The sequence below is a fragment of the Hyla sarda genome, unplaced genomic scaffold (assembly GCF_029499605.1).
Source record: "Hyla sarda isolate aHylSar1 unplaced genomic scaffold, aHylSar1.hap1 scaffold_157, whole genome shotgun sequence".
Lineage (NCBI taxonomy): Eukaryota > Metazoa > Chordata > Amphibia > Anura > Hylidae > Hyla > Hyla sarda.
Genome location: NW_026608206.1, coordinates 213,543 through 228,550, shown reverse-complemented (window position 1 = coordinate 228,550; position 15,008 = coordinate 213,543). Strand labels below are relative to the sequence as shown.

General features: G+C 45.7%; 6 non-coding genes across 6 annotated transcripts; all 6 read left to right on the top strand.

The window, feature by feature from the left end:
• Nucleotides 1-2,056: 2,056 nt before the first annotated feature.
• On the top strand, nt 2,057-2,247 carry LOC130310291 (U2 spliceosomal RNA). The gene has a single exon (XR_008858821.1). It is a non-coding gene; the product is annotated as a U2 spliceosomal RNA (small nuclear RNA).
• Nucleotides 2,248-4,325: 2,078 nt separating this feature from the next.
• On the top strand, nt 4,326-4,516 carry LOC130310290 (U2 spliceosomal RNA). The gene has a single exon (XR_008858820.1). It is a non-coding gene; the product is annotated as a U2 spliceosomal RNA (small nuclear RNA).
• Nucleotides 4,517-6,600: 2,084 nt separating this feature from the next.
• LOC130310289 (U2 spliceosomal RNA) lies at nt 6,601-6,791 on the top strand. The gene has a single exon (XR_008858819.1). It is a non-coding gene; the product is annotated as a U2 spliceosomal RNA (small nuclear RNA).
• Nucleotides 6,792-8,877: 2,086 nt separating this feature from the next.
• Nucleotides 8,878-9,068, top strand: LOC130310287 (U2 spliceosomal RNA). Its single transcript, XR_008858817.1, has one exon. It is a non-coding gene; the product is annotated as a U2 spliceosomal RNA (small nuclear RNA).
• Nucleotides 9,069-11,173: 2,105 nt separating this feature from the next.
• LOC130310286 (U2 spliceosomal RNA) lies at nt 11,174-11,364 on the top strand. Its single transcript, XR_008858816.1, has one exon. It is a non-coding gene; the product is annotated as a U2 spliceosomal RNA (small nuclear RNA).
• Nucleotides 11,365-13,452: 2,088 nt separating this feature from the next.
• On the top strand, nt 13,453-13,643 carry LOC130310285 (U2 spliceosomal RNA). The gene has a single exon (XR_008858815.1). It is a non-coding gene; the product is annotated as a U2 spliceosomal RNA (small nuclear RNA).
• The last annotated feature ends 1,365 nt before the right edge of the window (nt 13,644-15,008 follow it).

Below are 15,008 nucleotides of genomic sequence, written 5' to 3'. Positions count from 1 at the left end.
TTCATTGCTACCTGCTTGCTGGCTAGCCAGCTAGCCAGCCCTGTGGGCCTTGCTGCTTGCTGCAGCCAAAAAACAAAAGGTGGTGCTGCTGCTGCTGCTTCTGCTGCTTCTGCTTGTGTCTGGCCGCTGTTGGAGCGTCCAGGCACAGGACTTCTGCTGCTGCTGACTAAATGGCCTCCTTAATTGGATCATTTGAGTAGCCAGCACACCTGTGCAGGTAGGGCATGACATGATAGGCAGCTGCCTTGATAGCGGGTGGGTGCTGAATGTTCCTAATTGACAAAATAAGATTAATGCTTATGAAGAAATATAAAATCTCATCCCTTCCCCAATATCGCGCCACACCCCTACCCCTTAATTCCCTGGTTGAACTTGATGGACATATGTCTTTTTTCGACCGTACTAACTATGTAACTATGTAACATAACATGGGGGGGGGGGTCTCCTGGCTGTTCACACAGGTGTGTCATTGCTGTACATTGACCATGCATTGCTTCTGTGGTATTGCAAAGGCAAAGACAAATGCTTCCAGCCATCCATTGCACTAATGGATTGGTCATCAGCTGGCTGTCTATGTCCCGCATCAATATAGACCAAAGTACAGAGGGTTAGGCTATGCTATTGTGCACCTACCTGATGCATCAGAAGGTGCGAGGCCCTTGCTAAATTCTGTGCACAGACTTTGAGATCTATACTTTAGACTGTATCTAAACCTGCTCCAACATGGACTGACATTCTGGCCTACTTTCAGCCGATGCGACTTGTCTGTCGCTGAACAGTCGCTTTTTATGTATTCAGCACCTATGTATAATGTTGTAAAAATGCTCTAGAAGCTAAAGTCGCAGAAATGTCACACATATTTGGCCTGCAACTTTCTGTGCGACAAATTCAGACAGGAAAAATCAGTATAAATCCTTAGAAAATTATCCCCCAGTGTCTCCATCTGCTGGCGGTATTGAATAAGCATTGCTGCACTGATGGGGTATGCATTAGACGAAAAAAAAGAAGAAAAAGAAGAATAATACGCCCAGAAAAGAGGCGAAAAGGAGAAAAACGTAAAAAAACGTGAAAAAAAAGTAAGAGGAAGAGAAGGGAAAAAAAGGTGGAAATGGGTTTAAAAGTGATTTCGGCGGAGAATATATATATATATATATATATATATATATATATATATATATATATACGCGCACACACACACATATATATAAACGTATTCTCCGTTGAGATATTGCAGCCGCTGCTGTGTCCAGGCCCAGGAGCCTTAGCACTGTGCTGTGATGTCACTCAATACCACTGACATCACTAGGTGTAAACAACATCTCTCCTTTGCTGTGTATGTGACTATGGAGCTGTTTGGTGATGTCGTCTATTATGGCCTTCATAGAAGCAACAGGAGATTGTTGCATCCATCTAGAACCCTCAGAACTACAGTGCTATGATGTCACTCACTTCCACAGGCCTTGCAGAGTGTAAACAACAACAACCCAGCTTTGTTGTGTATGTAACCATAGGGATTTGTGATGTCACCTAGAACCTTCACAGCAGCGACAGCTTTATGAGGAGCATCAGCACTGCTCTGCCTGAGCAGAACCATCACCGCCATAGGTTGTCAAATAACCCGGGTTTAACCCACACAGGTAAGTCCAATGGGGTGCAGGCATGTCCTCTATGCTTACAGCTTCCCGTGGGTGTTGGTTTGATACCGTTTGGGGACAGCCAAGGAGGCATCTGCAGGCAACAAAGGTAGGTGTGTGCTTGTGTGTGTGTTTCCTATGCAGATCCTAAGCCCAGTGTCACATGCAAGTAGGAGGAGTAAGAAGGGTTCCTGGCAAATCCGGGTTATGGATTGCATTTAAAAAGGCCCCGTGGGAGTGCAATGGGCCCCTGTCTTGCTGCTTAGCAATAATGGTATGGGTTTAGGTTCTGCTGTGTGTACTGGTGGTTGACTGCCCCCCAGCCCAGAGTGTGCATGGAAAATTGTCTGGCAGCCTCCCTGACAGCAAGCAGTGATAGTGCCCATGAAGGGGACCTTGTTGGGCCCGCCCCTTTCACGGTTATCGCTTCTCGGCCTTTTGGCTAAGATCAAGTGTAGTATCTGTTCTTATCAGTTTAATATCTGATACGTCCCCTATCTGGGGACCATATATTAAATGGATTTTTGAGAACGGGGGCCGATTTCGAAGCTTGCTTCCGTCGCCCTATGCATTGACCCGATATGGCAGTATCTTCGGGTACAGTGCACCACCCCCTTACAGGGTTAAAAAGAAAGATTCCTACTTTCATTGCTACCTGCTTGCTGGCTAGCCAGCTAGCCAGCCCTGTGGGCCTTGCTGCTGCTGCAGCCAAAAAACAAAAGGTGCTGCTGCTGCTTCTGCTGCTTCTGCTTGTGTCTGGCCGCTGTTGGAGCGTCCAGGCACAGGACTTCTGCTGCTGCTGACTAAATGGCCTCCTTAATTGGATCATTTGAGTAGCCAGCACACCTGTGCAGGTAGGGCATGACATGATAGGCAGCTGCCTTGATAGCGGGTGGGTGCTGAATGTTCCTAATTGACAAAATAAGATTAATGCTTATGAAGAAATATAAAATCTCATCCCTTCCCCAATATCGCGCCACACCCCTACCCCTTAATTCCCTGGTTGAACTTGATGGACATATGTCTTTTTTCGACCGTACTAACTATGTAACTATGTAACATAACATGGGGGGGGGGTCTCCTGGCTGTTCACACAGGTGTGTCATTGCTGTACATTGACCATGCATTGCTTCTGTGGTATTGCAAAGGCAAAGACAAATGCTTCCAGCCATCCATTGCACTAATGGATTGGTCATCAGCTGGCTGTCTATGTCCCGCATCAATATAGACCAAAGTACAGAGGGTTAGGCTATGCTATTGTGCACCTACCTGATGCATCAGAAGGTGCGAGGCCCTTGCTAAATTCTGTGCACAGACTTTGAGATCTATACTTTAGACTGTATCTAAACCTGCTCCAACATGGACTGACATTCTGGCCTACTTTCAGCCGATGCGACTTGTCTGTCGCTGAACAGTCGCTTTTTATGTATTCAGCACCTATGTATAATGTTGTAAAAATGCTCTAGAAGCTAAAGTCGCAGAAATGTCACACATATTTGGCCTGCAACTTTCTGTGCGACAAATTCAGACAGGAAAAATCAGTATAAATCCTTAGAAAATTATCCCCCAGTGTCTCCATCTGCTGGCGGTATTGAATAAGCATTGCTGCACTGATGGGGTATGCATTAGACGAAAAAAAAGAAGAAAAAGAAGAATAATACGCCCAGAAAAGAGGCGAAAAGGAGAAAAACGTAAAAAAACGTGAAAAAAAAGTAAGAGGAAGAGAAGGGAAAAAAAGGTGGAAATGGGTTTAAAAGTGATTTCGGCGGAGAAATATATATATATATATATATATATATATATATATATATATATATACGCGCACACACACACATATATATAAACGTATTCTCCGTTGAGATATTGCAGCCGCTGCTGTGTCCAGGCCCAGGAGCCTTAGCACTGTGCTGTGATGTCACTCAATACCACTGACATCACTAGGTGTAAACAACATCTCTCCTTTGCTGTGTATGTGACTATGGAGCTGTTTGGTGATGTCGTCTATTATGGCCTTCATAGAAGCAACAGGAGATTGTTGCATCCATCTAGAACCCTCAGAACTACAGTGCTATGATGTCACTCACTTCCACAGGCCTTGCAGAGTGTAAACAACAACAACCCAGCTTTGTTGTGTATGTAACCATAGGGATTTGTGATGTCACCTAGAACCTTCACAGCAGCGACAGCTTTATGAGGAGCATCAGCACTGCTCTGCCTGAGCAGAACCATCACCGCCATAGGTTGTCAAATAACCCGGGTTTAACCCACACAGGTAAGTCCAATGGGGTGCAGGCATGTCCTCTATGCTTACAGCTTCCCGTGGGTGTTGGTTTGATACCGTTTGGGGACAGCCAAGGAGGCATCTGCAGGCAACAAAGGTAGGTGTGTGCTTGTGTGTGTGTTTCCTATGCAGATCCTAAGCCCAGTGTCACATGCAAGTAGGAGGAGTAAGAAGGGTTCCTGGCAAATCCGGGTTATGGATTGCATTTAAAAAGGCCCCGTGGGAGTGCAATGGGCCCCTGTCTTGCTGCTTAGCAATAATGGTATGGGTTTAGGTTCTGCTGTGTGTACTGGTGGTTGACTGCCCCCCAGCCCAGAGTGTGCATGGAAAATTGTCTGGCAGCCTCCCTGACAGCAAGCAGTGATAGTGCCCATGAAGGGGACCTTGTTGGGCCCGCCCCTTTCACGGTTATCGCTTCTCGGCCTTTTGGCTAAGATCAAGTGTAGTATCTGTTCTTATCAGTTTAATATCTGATACGTCCCCTATCTGGGGACCATATATTAAATGGATTTTTGAGAACGGGGGCCGATTTCGAAGCTTGCTTCCGTCGCCCTATGCATTGACCCGATATGGCAGTATCTTCGGGTACAGTGCACCACCCCCTTACAGGGTTAAAAAGAAAGATTCCTACTTTCATTGCTACCTGCTTGCTGGCTAGCCAGCTAGCCAGCCCTGTGGGCCTTGCTGCTGCTGCAGCCAAAAAACAAAAGGTGGTGCTGCTGCTGCTGCTTCTGCTGCTTCTGCTTGTGTCTGGCCGCTGTTGGAGCGTCCAGGCACAGGACTTCTGCTGCTGCTGACTAAATGGCCTCCTTAATTGGATCATTTGAGTAGCCAGCACACCTGTGCAGGTAGGGCATGACATGATAGGCAGCTGCCTTGATAGCGGGTGGGTGCTGAATGTTCCTAATTGACAAAATAAGATTAATGCTTATGAAGAAATATAAAATCTCATCCCTTCCCCAATATCGCGCCACACCCCTACCCCTTAATTCCCTGGTTGAACTTGATGGACATATGTCTTTTTTCGACCGTACTAACTATGTAACTATGTAACATAACATGGGGGGGGGGTCTCCTGGCTGTTCACACAGGTGTGTCATTGCTGTACATTGACCATGCATTGCTTCTGTGGTATTGCAAAGGCAAAGACAAATGCTTCCAGCCATCCATTGCACTAATGGATTGGTCATCAGCTGGCTGTCTATGTCCCGCATCAATATAGACCAAAGTACAGAGGGTTAGGCTATGCTATTGTGCACCTACCTGATGCATCAGAAGGTGCGAGGCCCTTGCTAAATTCTGTGCACAGACTTTGAGATCTATACTTTAGACTGTATCTAAACCTGCTCCAACATGGACTGACATTCTGGCCTACTTTCAGCCGATGCGACTTGTCTGTCGCTGAACAGTCGCTTTTTATGTATTCAGCACCTATGTATAATGTTGTAAAAATGCTCTAGAAGCTAAAGTCGCAGAAATGTCACACATATTTGGCCTGCAACTTTCTGTGCGACAAATTCAGACAGGAAAAATCAGTATAAATCCTTAGAAAATTATCCCCCAGTGTCTCCATCTGCTGGCGGTATTGAATAAGCATTGCTGCACTGATGGGGTATGCATTAGACGAAAAAAAAGAAGAAAAAGAAGAATAATACGCCCAGAAAAGAGGCGAAAAGGAGAAAAACGTAAAAAAACGTGAAAAAAAAGTAAGAGGAAGAGAAGGGAAAAAAAGGTGGAAATGGGTTTAAAAGTGATTTCGGCGGAGAAATATATATATATATATATATATATATATATATATATATATATATACGCGCACACACACACATATATATAAACGTATTCTCCGTTGAGATATTGCAGCCGCTGCTGTGTCCAGGCCCAGGAGCCTTAGCACTGTGCTGTGATGTCACTCAATACCACTGACATCACTAGGTGTAAACAACATCTCTCCTTTGCTGTGTATGTGACTATGGAGCTGTTTGGTGATGTCGTCTATTATGGCCTTCATAGAAGCAACAGGAGATTGTTGCATCCATCTAGAACCCTCAGAACTACAGTGCTATGATGTCACTCACTTCCACAGGCCTTGCAGAGTGTAAACAACAACAACCCAGCTTTGTTGTGTATGTAACCATAGGGATTTGTGATGTCACCTAGAACCTTCACAGCAGCGACAGCTTTATGAGGAGCATCAGCACTGCTCTGCCTGAGCAGAACCATCACCGCCATAGGTTGTCAAATAACCCGGGTTTAACCCACACAGGTAAGTCCAATGGGGTGCAGGCATGTCCTCTATGCTTACAGCTTCCCGTGGGTGTTGGTTTGATACCGTTTGGGGACAGCCAAGGAGGCATCTGCAGGCAACAAAGGTAGGTGTGTGCTTGTGTGTGTGTTTCCTATGCAGATCCTAAGCCCAGTGTCACATGCAAGTAGGAGGAGTAAGAAGGGTTCCTGGCAAATCCGGGTTATGGATTGCATTTAAAAAGGCCCCGTGGGAGTGCAATGGGCCCCTGTCTTGCTGCTTAGCAATAATGGTATGGGTTTAGGTTCTGCTGTGTGTACTGGTGGTTGACTGCCCCCCAGCCCAGAGTGTGCATGGAAAATTGTCTGGCAGCCTCCCTGACAGCAAGCAGTGATAGTGCCCATGAAGGGGACCTTGTTGGGCCCGCCCCTTTCACGGTTATCGCTTCTCGGCCTTTTGGCTAAGATCAAGTGTAGTATCTGTTCTTATCAGTTTAATATCTGATACGTCCCCTATCTGGGGACCATATATTAAATGGATTTTTGAGAACGGGGGCCGATTTCGAAGCTTGCTTCCGTCGCCCTATGCATTGACCCGATATGGCAGTATCTTCGGGTACAGTGCACCACCCCCTTACAGGGTTAAAAAGAAAGATTCCTACTTTCATTGCTACCTGCTTGCTGGCTAGCCAGCTAGCCAGCCCTGTGGGCCTTGCTGCTGCTGCAGCCAAAAAACAAAAGGTGGTGCTGCTGCTGCTGCTTCTGCTGCTTCTGCTTGTGTCTGGCCGCTGTTGGAGCGTCCAGGCACAGGACTTCTGCTGCTGCTGACTAAATGGCCTCCTTAATTGGATCATTTGAGTAGCCAGCACACCTGTGCAGGTAGGGCATGACATGATAGGCAGCTGCCTTGATAGCGGGTGGGTGCTGAATGTTCCTAATTGACAAAATAAGATTAATGCTTATGAAGAAATATAAAATCTCATCCCTTCCCCAATATCGCGCCACACCCCTACCCCTTAATTCCCTGGTTGAACTTGATGGACATATGTCTTTTTTCGACCGTACTAACTATGTAACTATGTAACATAACATGGGGGGGGGGTCTCCTGGCTGTTCACACAGGTGTGTCATTGCTGTACATTGACCATGCATTGCTTCTGTGGTATTGCAAAGGCAAAGACAAATGCTTCCAGCCATCCATTGCACTAATGGATTGGTCATCAGCTGGCTGTCTATGTCCCGCATCAATATAGACCAAAGTACAGAGGGTTAGGCTATGCTATTGTGCACCTACCTGATGCATCAGAAGGTGCGAGGCCCTTGCTAAATTCTGTGCACAGACTTTGAGATCTATACTTTAGACTGTATCTAAACCTGCTCCAACATGGACTGACATTCTGGCCTACTTTCAGCCGATGCGACTTGTCTGTCGCTGAACAGTCGCTTTTTATGTATTCAGCACCTATGTATAATGTTGTAAAAATGCTCTAGAAGCTAAAGTCGCAGAAATGTCACACATATTTGGCCTGCAACTTTCTGTGCGACAAATTCAGACAGGAAAAATCAGTATAAATCCTTAGAAAATTATCCCCCAGTGTCTCCATCTGCTGGCGGTATTGAATAAGCATTGCTGCACTGATGGGGTATGCATTAGACGAAAAAAAAGAAGAAAAAGAAGAATAATACGCCCAGAAAAGAGGCGAAAAGGAGAAAAACGTAAAAAAACGTGAAAAAAAAGTAAGAGGAAGAGAAGGGAAAAAAAGGTGGAAATGGGTTTAAAAGTGATTTCGGCGGAGAAATATATATATATATATATATATATATATATATATATATATATATATACGCGCACACACACACATATATATAAACGTATTCTCCGTTGAGATATTGCAGCCGCTGCTGTGTCCAGGCCCAGGAGCCTTAGCACTGTGCTGTGATGTCACTCAATACCACTGACATCACTAGGTGTAAACAACATCTCTCCTTTGCTGTGTATGTGACTATGGAGCTGTTTGGTGATGTCGTCTATTATGGCCTTCATAGAAGCAACAGGAGATTGTTGCATCCATCTAGAACCCTCAGAACTACAGTGCTATGATGTCACTCACTTCCACAGGCCTTGCAGAGTGTAAACAACAACAACCCAGCTTTGTTGTGTATGTAACCATAGGGATTTGTGATGTCACCTAGAACCTTCACAGCAGCGACAGCTTTATGAGGAGCATCAGCACTGCTCTGCCTGAGCAGAACCATCACCGCCATAGGTTGTCAAATAACCCGGGTTTAACCCACACAGGTAAGTCCAATGGGGTGCAGGCATGTCCTCTATGCTTACAGCTTCCCGTGGGTGTTGGTTTGATACCGTTTGGGGACAGCCAAGGAGGCATCTGCAGGCAACAAAGGTAGGTGTGTGCTTGTGTGTGTGTTTCCTATGCAGATCCTAAGCCCAGTGTCACATGCAAGTAGGAGGAGTAAGAAGGGTTCCTGGCAAATCCGGGTTATGGATTGCATTTAAAAAGGCCCCGTGGGAGTGCAATGGGCCCCTGTCTTGCTGCTTAGCAATAATGGTATGGGTTTAGGTTCTGCTGTGTGTACTGGTGGTTGACTGCCCCCCAGCCCAGAGTGTGCATGGAAAATTGTCTGGCAGCCTCCCTGACAGCAAGCAGTGATAGTGCCCATGAAGGGGACCTTGTTGGGCCCGCCCCTTTCACGGTTATCGCTTCTCGGCCTTTTGGCTAAGATCAAGTGTAGTATCTGTTCTTATCAGTTTAATATCTGATACGTCCCCTATCTGGGGACCATATATTAAATGGATTTTTGAGAACGGGGGCCGATTTCGAAGCTTGCTTCCGTCGCCCTATGCATTGACCCGATATGGCAGTATCTTCGGGTACAGTGCACCACCCCCTTACAGGGTTAAAAAGAAAGATTCCTACTTTCATTGCTACCTGCTTGCTGGCTAGCCAGCTAGCCAGCCCTGTGGGCCTTGCTGCTGCTGCAGCCAAAAAACAAAAGGTGGTGCTGCTGCTGCTGCTTCTGCTGCTTCTGCTGCTTCTGCTGTTCTGTGTCTGGCCGCTGTTGGAGCGTCCAGGCACAGGACTTCTGCTGCTGCTGACTAAATGGCCTCCTTAATTGGATCATTTGAGTAGCCAGCACACCTGTGCAGGTAGGGCATGACATGATAGGCAGCTGCCTTGATAGCGGGTGGGTGCTGAATGTTCCTAATTGACAAAATAAGATTAATGCTTATGAAGAAATATAAAATCTCATCCCTTCCCCAATATCGCGCCACACCCCTACCCCTTAATTCCCTGGTTGAACTTGATGGACATATGTCTTTTTTCGACCGTACTAACTATGTAACTATGTAACATAACATGGGGGGGGGGTCTCCTGGCTGTTCACACAGGTGTGTCATTGCTGTACATTGACCATGCATTGCTTCTGTGGTATTGCAAAGGCAAAGACAAATGCTTCCAGCCATCCATTGCACTAATGGATTGGTCATCAGCTGGCTGTCTATGTCCCGCATCAATATAGACCAAAGTACAGAGGGTTAGGCTATGCTATTGTGCACCTACCTGATGCATCAGAAGGTGCGAGGCCCTTGCTAAATTCTGTGCACAGACTTTGAGATCTATACTTTAGACTGTATCTAAACCTGCTCCAACATGGACTGACATTCTGGCCTACTTTCAGCCGATGCGACTTGTCTGTCGCTGAACAGTCGCTTTTTATGTATTCAGCACCTATGTATAATGTTGTAAAAATGCTCTAGAAGCTAAAGTCGCAGAAATGTCACACATATTTGGCCTGCAACTTTCTGTGCGACAAATTCAGACAGGAAAAATCAGTATAAATCCTTAGAAAATTATCCCCCAGTGTCTCCATCTGCTGGCGGTATTGAATAAGCATTGCTGCACTGATGGGGTATGCATTAGACGAAAAAAAAGAAGAAAAAGAAGAATAATACGCCCAGAAAAGAGGCGAAAAGGAGAAAAACGTAAAAAAACGTGAAAAAAAAGTAAGAGGAAGAGAAGGGAAAAAAAGGTGGAAATGGGTTTAAAAGTGATTTCGGCGGAGAAATATATATATATATATATATATACATATATATATATATATATATATATATATACGCGCACACACACACATATATATAAACGTATTCTCCGTTGAGATATTGCAGCCGCTGCTGTGTCCAGGCCCAGGAGCCTTAGCACTGTGCTGTGATGTCACTCAATACCACTGACATCACTAGGTGTAAACAACATCTCTCCTTTGCTGTGTATGTGACTATGGAGCTGTTTGGTGATGTCGTCTATTATGGCCTTCATAGAAGCAACAGGAGATTGTTGCATCCATCTAGAACCCTCAGAACTACAGTGCTATGATGTCACTCACTTCCACAGGCCTTGCAGAGTGTAAACAACAACAACCCAGCTTTGTTGTGTATGTAACCATAGGGATTTGTGATGTCACCTAGAACCTTCACAGCAGCGACAGCTTTATGAGGAGCATCAGCACTGCTCTGCCTGAGCAGAACCATCACCGCCATAGGTTGTCAAATAACCCGGGTTTAACCCACACAGGTAAGTCCAATGGGGTGCAGGCATGTCCTCTATGCTTACAGCTTCCCGTGGGTGTTGGTTTGATACCGTTTGGGGACAGCCAAGGAGGCATCTGCAGGCAACAAAGGTAGGTGTGTGCTTGTGTGTGTGTTTCCTATGCAGATCCTAAGCCCAGTGTCACATGCAAGTAGGAGGAGTAAGAAGGGTTCCTGGCAAATCCGGGTTATGGATTGCATTTAAAAAGGCCCCGTGGGAGTGCAATGGGCCCCTGTCTTGCTGCTTAGCAATAATGGTATGGGTTTAGGTTCTGCTGTGTGTACTGGTGGTTGACTGCCCCCCAGCCCAGAGTGTGCATGGAAAATTGTCTGGCAGCCTCCCTGACAGCAAGCAGTGATAGTGCCCATGAAGGGGACCTTGTTGGGCCCGCCCCTTTCACGGTTATCGCTTCTCGGCCTTTTGGCTAAGATCAAGTGTAGTATCTGTTCTTATCAGTTTAATATCTGATACGTCCCCTATCTGGGGACCATATATTAAATGGATTTTTGAGAACGGGGGCCGATTTCGAAGCTTGCTTCCGTCGCCCTATGCATTGACCCGATATGGCAGTATCTTCGGGTACAGTGCACCACCCCCTTACAGGGTTAAAAAGAAAGATTCCTACTTTCATTGCTACCTGCTTGCTGGCTAGCCAGCTAGCCAGCCCTGTGGGCCTTGCTGCTGCTGCAGCCAAAAAACAAAAGGTGGTGCTGCTGCTGCTGCTTCTGCTGCTTCTGCTTGTGTCTGGCCGCTGTTGGAGCGTCCAGGCACAGGACTTCTGCTGCTGCTGACTAAATGGCCTCCTTAATTGGATCATTTGAGTAGCCAGCACACCTGTGCAGGTAGGGCATGACATGATAGGCAGCTGCCTTGATAGCGGGTGGGTGCTGAATGTTCCTAATTGACAAAATAAGATTAATGCTTATGAAGAAATATAAAATCTCATCCCTTCCCCAATATCGCGCCACACCCCTACCCCTTAATTCCCTGGTTGAACTTGATGGACATATGTCTTTTTTCGACCGTACTAACTATGTAACTATGTAACATAACATGGGGGGGGGGTCTCCTGGCTGTTCACACAGGTGTGTCATTGCTGTACATTGACCATGCATTGCTTCTGTGGTATTGCAAAGGCAAAGACAAATGCTTCCAGCCATCCATTGCACTAATGGATTGGTCATCAGCTGGCTGTCTATGTCCCGCATCAATATAGACCAAAGTACAGAGGGTTAGGCTATGCTATTGTGCACCTACCTGATGCATCAGAAGGTGCGAGGCCCTTGCTAAATTCTGTGCACAGACTTTGAGATCTATACTTTAGACTGTATCTAAACCTGCTCCAACATGGACTGACATTCTGGCCTACTTTCAGCCGATGCGACTTGTCTGTCGCTGAACAGTCGCTTTTTATGTATTCAGCACCTATGTATAATGTTGTAAAAATGCTCTAGAAGCTAAAGTCGCAGAAATGTCACACATATTTGGCCTGCAACTTTCTGTGCGACAAATTCAGACAGGAAAAATCAGTATAAATCCTTAGAAAATTATCCCCCAGTGTCTCCATCTGCTGGCGGTATTGAATAAGCATTGCTGCACTGATGGGGTATGCATTAGACGAAAAAAAAGAAGAAAAAGAAGAATAATACGCCCAGAAAAGAGGCGAAAAGGAGAAAAACGTAAAAAAACGTGAAAAAAAAGTAAGAGGAAGAGAAGGGAAAAAAAGGTGGAAATGGGTTTAAAAGTGATTTCGGCGGAGAAATATATATATATATATATATATATATATATATATATATATATATATATACGCGCACACACACACATATATATAAACGTATTCTCCGTTGAGATATTGCAGCCGCTGCTGTGTCCAGGCCCAGGAGCCTTAGCACTGTGCTGTGATGTCACTCAATACCACTGACATCACTAGGTGTAAACAACATCTCTCCTTTGCTGTGTATGTGACTATGGAGCTGTTTGGTGATGTCGTCTATTATGGCCTTCATAGAAGCAACAGGAGATTGTTGCATCCATCTAGAACCCTCAGAACTACAGTGCTATGATGTCACTCACTTCCACAGGCCTTGCAGAGTGTAAACAACAACAACCCAGCTTTGTTGTGTATGTAACCATAGGGATTTGTGATGTCACCTAGAACCTTCACAGCAGCGACAGCTTTATGAGGAGCATCAGCACTGCTCTGCCTGAGCAGAACCATCACCGCCATAGGTTGTCAAATAACCCGGGTTTAACCCACACAGGTAAGTCCAATGGGGTGCAGGCATGTCCTCTATGCTTACAGCTTCCCGTGGGTGTTGGTTTGATACCGTTTGGGGACAGCCAAGGAGGCATCTGCAGGCAACAAAGGTAGGTGTGTGCTTGTGTGTGTGTTTCCTATGCAGATCCTAAGCCCAGTGTCACATGCAAGTAGGAGGAGTAAGAAGGGTTCCTGGCAAATCCGGGTTATGGATTGCATTTAAAAAGGCCCCGTGGGAGTGCAATGGGCCCCTGTCTTGCTGCTTAGCAATAATGGTATGGGTTTAGGTTCTGCTGTGTGTACTGGTGGTTGACTGCCCCCCAGCCCAGAGTGTGCATGGAAAATTGTCTGGCAGCCTCCCTGACAGCAAGCAGTGATAGTGCCCATGAAGGGGACCTTGTTGGGCCCGCCCCTTTCACGGTTATCGCTTCTCGGCCTTTTGGCTAAGATCAAGTGTAGTATCTGTTCTTATCAGTTTAATATCTGATACGTCCCCTATCTGGGGACCATATATTAAATGGATTTTTGAGAACGGGGGCCGATTTCGAAGCTTGCTTCCGTCGCCCTATGCATTGACCCGATATGGCAGTATCTTCGGGTACAGTGCACCACCCCCTTACAGGGTTAAAAAGAAAGATTCCTACTTTCATTGCTACCTGCTTGCTGGCTAGCCAGCTAGCCAGCCCTGTGGGCCTTGCTGCTGCTGCAGCCAAAAAACAAAAGGTGGTGCTGCTGCTGCTGCTTCTGCTGCTTCTGCTTGTGTCTGGCCGCTGTTGGAGCGTCCAGGCACAGGACTTCTGCTGCTGCTGACTAAATGGCCTCCTTAATTGGATCATTTGAGTAGCCAGCACACCTGTGCAGGTAGGGCATGACATGATAGGCAGCTGCCTTGATAGCGGGTGGGTGCTGAATGTTCCTAATTGACAAAATAAGATTAATGCTTATGAAGAAATATAAAATCTCATCCCTTCCCCAATATCGCGCCACACCCCTACCCCTTAATTCCCTGGTTGAACTTGATGGACATATGTCTTTTTTCGACCGTACTAACTATGTAACTATGTAACATAACATGGGGGGGGGGTCTCCTGGCTGTTCACACAGGTGTGTCATTGCTGTACATTGACCATGCATTGCTTCTGTGGTATTGCAAAGGCAAAGACAAATGCTTCCAGCCATCCATTGCACTAATGGATTGGTCATCAGCTGGCTGTCTATGTCCCGCATCAATATAGACCAAAGTACAGAGGGTTAGGCTATGCTATTGTGCACCTACCTGATGCATCAGAAGGTGCGAGGCCCTTGCTAAATTCTGTGCACAGACTTTGAGATCTATACTTTAGACTGTATCTAAACCTGCTCCAACATGGACTGACATTCTGGCCTACTTTCAGCCGATGCGACTTGTCTGTCGCTGAACAGTCGCTTTTTATGTATTCAGCACCTATGTATAATGTTGTAAAAATGCTCTAGAAGCTAAAGTCGCAGAAATGTCACACATATTTGGCCTGCAACTTTCTGTGCGACAAATTCAGACAGGAAAAATCAGTATAAATCCTTAGAAAATTATCCCCCAGTGTCTCCATCTGCTGGCGGTATTGAATAAGCATTGCTGCACTGATGGGGTATGCATTAGACGAAAAAAAAGAAGAAAAAGAAGAATAATACGCCCAGAAAAGAGGCGAAAAGGAGAAAAACGTAAAAAAACGTGAAAAAAAAGTAAGAGGAAGAGAAGGGAAAAAAAGGTGGAAATGGGTTTAAAAGTGATTTCGGCGGAGAAATATATATATATATATATATATATATATATATATATATATATATATACGCGCACACACACACATATATATAAACGTATTCTCCGTTGAGATATTGCAGCCGCTGCTGTGTCCAGGCCCAGGAGCCTTAGCACTGTGCTGTGATGTCACTCAATACCACTGACATCACTAGGTGTAAACAACATCTCTCCTTTGCTGTGT